The following is a 4,097-nucleotide window of genomic DNA, read 5'->3' on the forward strand; positions in this document are numbered from 1 at the left end:
CTTTTTTTTTTTCTTTTTTCCCCCTACTCACTGGTTTCTTTGTTTCTACATCCCATAATCTTTTCACTCTTCTTTGGCATGTCCAATTTAGAGGAACCAGCACTCTTCCTCTTCTCATTAAATATGCTCAGAACACTTTGTATAAAATAAATAAAAATACTGACTTGTTTGAAAAGTGTGTATTTTTGATGGGAGGAGGTTTAAAGCCAAGGCACTAATTAGCCAGCACAGATGCAGGAAGTTAGATTTTGATGATGTGATCAGATGTAAAAGAAGAAAATACACAGTCAAAGAGGGGAAAATGATGCATTATACCCTCAAGAAAAGGATTTGATTTGTTTGGCTTTTAAAGTCAAGTGCTGAAGCCGAATGAGCTGAAGCCCAATTTTAATGCATGGAAAGAAACATCTGTGATGGGGATGGTCCAGAATACGCAACATATGGAATGATGAGGCAAAACCCCAGCTCAACTTCAGAGGGAACAGCACAGCCCTCCCCTGCAAGTGCAGATCCTGCAGAAGATGCCGTGCAGAGGGAGGGTCAGCGGCAGGCAGCGCACAGAGAGGTTTCAGATGTCAGGAGCACACCTGGGCAACATCTGGAATCTCGCCGGGCCCTGTGCTGAAGCTGCTCTTCTCCCTCCTGCAGCAGAAGCAGCCTCACTTGCTCTGGGAGCAGGGAAGGAGAAAGGCATGGCTCACAGCAGAGCTGTGAAGGGGCTCCTGCCCTCTGCAATTCCCCCTGTGCTGCCCGGGAGGGTTTGCTGGTGGTGCTCTGCCCACCGACCACCAGGCTCACTGAAGGCTGCTAAAGGCAGGAGGATCAGCACTCAGAGCGGGTCAGACTCTGTGCTGCTACTGATCTGCACACCCACCAACAGCAGCACTCTCAGTCTTCCCACTTACCCTGATTTACCCAGGGATTCATGTACTGAGCACTGCTCAAAGCCCTTCCATAACAACTTGGTTTTTTGCAAATATTCACCATAATCATTCTATTCTTCTAGATTCTGTTAGGACTGAGAGACAGGCAAAGAGCCTGCAGACACAGGCAAAAAGCAAATTTCTACTTCAGCCTTGTTTTCCTTTGCTTCCTAAGCTGCTGGACTTTGAAATTGCAAATTTCAGTCACAGCAGAAGTTTGCTAGAATCCATCACTACATAAACTGACAAAGTGCAAGGCAACTTCATTTTTAGCAATGATTTAGGCTGCTGCCAAAGCTTTATGCTTCCCAACAAAATGAGTGACAAATGTTGCATGCATAGCTCTTTCCTAATAATACAGTGTTCAAGCTTTTATCATGAATAGCAAAGGAAGCAGATATTTATTAGAAATCTAAAAGACTTTAAAGATAATTAAATTTGTTTACTCAACCACCCAGCTGGTTTGGCAGAAAAAGTAAATATTTCTTCGAATTTCCAAAATATTGTTCACCAATGAGAAGTTACTTCTGAAAACACCATTAAGAGGATTTTTACAAGGGGAAAAAGTGATAGGCAACATGACCAAAAGACCTTCTTAGGCTGAAGATCAGAAATGTCAGATGTTCTGCATTGGTTTTAGGCAAAGACATGTCAATCCAAATTCTGGTTTCTTGCATGTGGTATTTAAGCATGTGAAAAATATAAGACCATCTCCAAAAACTGTTTAATAAATATGTAAAGAGCCTTTTGGTAAAAGCAACTCTTACCTTTTCACAGAAGTTTGAAAATGTTTTTCCTTGACTTCCCTTGTACTTCTAAAAGCGGTTCTATGAGAGAAAGAAGTTAAATATGAATATCTTCTTATGTTTCTATAGTGATTTTCAAATAAATTTAATTGTCAGATCAGAGGAAGTAAATCTCCCATCATTCTTTTTTCCCCATGAATTTTGAGGGACAGTTCTTTGGTTTCAGAAGAAAAGCCAGTGAGGCATCCCAACTGCATATCTAGTTGATATTAAAAAGTCTTTCAAAGCCTTGGATAAAACTTTGCAAGGCAGGCCAGTATCATTACACCAGTTTTCCAGGTGCAGACTGACAATACCCAAACTCCTGGGTTTTTTTTAAAGTATGTATGTATATTCAGAACTTTTAAACATTACCCCTTATGTGTCCTGCTCAGGGCTGCCCAGTATCAGACACCAACTGAGTCTGGTTATTCTGATTTCCCAGTTTGTGATTACGATTTTCCCCTTGGCAATCACACATGAATATTGCTATTTACTCAATTATGCTTTTTGGATACCAAAGTGACAAACACTTCATTTAGTAAATAGCTACCATTAGTTGATACTCCTTGTAAAGCAGCGCAAACCACTCGGAATTAGATGTCAGAGGATCTTGAAGCAGGGCTAGAGGCCTGCCAGGAGCAGGGAGGAGGCTGGCACTCAGCAGTATTTACAGCTGCCATTTCCCACCACTAAGAGAGGAATGTGCTTTGGAGCTCCCCTGCACTCCTGCCTTTCCCCAGCCTCCTTTTAATGCCTTCTGATTGACGAGTACACAGCTGTGAATACAGCACGCTAAATCTGCGTGAATCACAGGGGCTGTGTGAGGTACAGCACTAACGTGCAAATGACACGGCAGCACTTAAGGCAGCTCTCACATGAAATATCCTTTTAAAGCTCTGAATATGGAACCAGGCAATGCTGTAATGGCTGGAGTGGAAAATCAGATCCATGCCTGTCAAAAACTAAAATAATTGCACCAGAAATAAAGGCAGACTCACAAGGGCTATTAAGGAAAACAGAAAAGAAGCTTTCTTTTAATTACTGAAGTGAGATATCCAAATTAATACAAGACTACATCTCTGTAATTGAAAACTCTACCACATAATATAATGTGTGCTAAAATAAAAGGCAATAAAGCATTAAAGTTCATGTGACATTTTAATCAGAAAGCCAAATAAATGCATTAGTAAACAGAATTGACTCAGGCAATTATTTTAGGTTTTAAAAATTAATTTGTTTACCATTACTTCATCCTTGAACTTGTAGCATTAATATCAAACGCTGTTTTCCAGCATGTCCATGAGAATATTCTCAGGGTATTTGAAAGCAGCTGAGAGGTAAGTGCTTACGAGATGCATGCTTATGAAAAATAACTGGCACCACTGCAATGTAACCGTGCTCACACAGAGAACAGGAGGAGGCACACCAGCAGACTTTACAGCCTCTGTGTAGCACCCCAAGGGCTGTACCCACGCTGTGACTCTGAATCCCAGCTGCTGGAACCCCAGAGAGCCCTCCCAGCCCTCACCTCACACACGGGGAGGCTCCAGCTCCTCTTTGTGAGCTGATGTTTGCGCATGGGAAGCAGCAGGGTTTGACTGGCCTCCTTTGCTGAGCTGTCAGCTGCTGGGCACAGCTGTGTTACCCCCACAGACCCTCACTTTTGGGACACCCGCAGATATTAGCTTAAAAGGACAGGTGGTATTTGGCTCTGACATCTAAACATTGGATCTTTGCAGAAATTGGACAGAGCTTCTCCAAAGGGAAATCCAAGAGTAACTTTCTCTAAGTCCACTAAGCCCTCAGCTTTCCATACTAAGGAAATCAAGTTAAGCTTTTGATTTACCAGAGCTTTGCACTTTGGTGTAACTGCTCATACCCACTTAAATCCAATATAATGGCCATGTTTGCCCCAAATTGTACACTTCTGATTTCTAGAGAGCCTTCAGTGCTACTGTGAGAAGGCTTGAGTCTTTACTTGAGTGCAATTAATTAATAAAGAAAACATACATGTACACAAAAAGCAGAATGATGGATCACAAGTTTTATAGATCCTGCTCTGCAGGATGCAGTCAATAGTGAAAAATGTCATTATTTCCTGGTTATGAAAAGTTGCCTGTAGATATTTATCATTAATATGCCAACTATTTGTTTTCATCTGGAACTGCCAATTTGCAAGCTGGGACATACAAAAAACTGATTCCTGACAACTGAGACCTAAGTTTATTGCAAAAAGTTGCTTAAATTTTCCTAACTATAAAAAATGACGGTCCATCTTGTGTGCCATGCAGGAGGCTATCACTGCTCATATTTTCTAGCTCAGCTGAAAACCTTGTCTGAACTCAGCTTCTTTCTGTGCCTTGCACTGGTCAGTGATGACAGGGCA

The sequence above is a fragment of the Zonotrichia leucophrys genome, chromosome 15 (genome assembly GCF_028769735.1).
Source record: "Zonotrichia leucophrys gambelii isolate GWCS_2022_RI chromosome 15, RI_Zleu_2.0, whole genome shotgun sequence".
NCBI lineage: Eukaryota > Metazoa > Chordata > Aves > Passeriformes > Passerellidae > Zonotrichia > Zonotrichia leucophrys.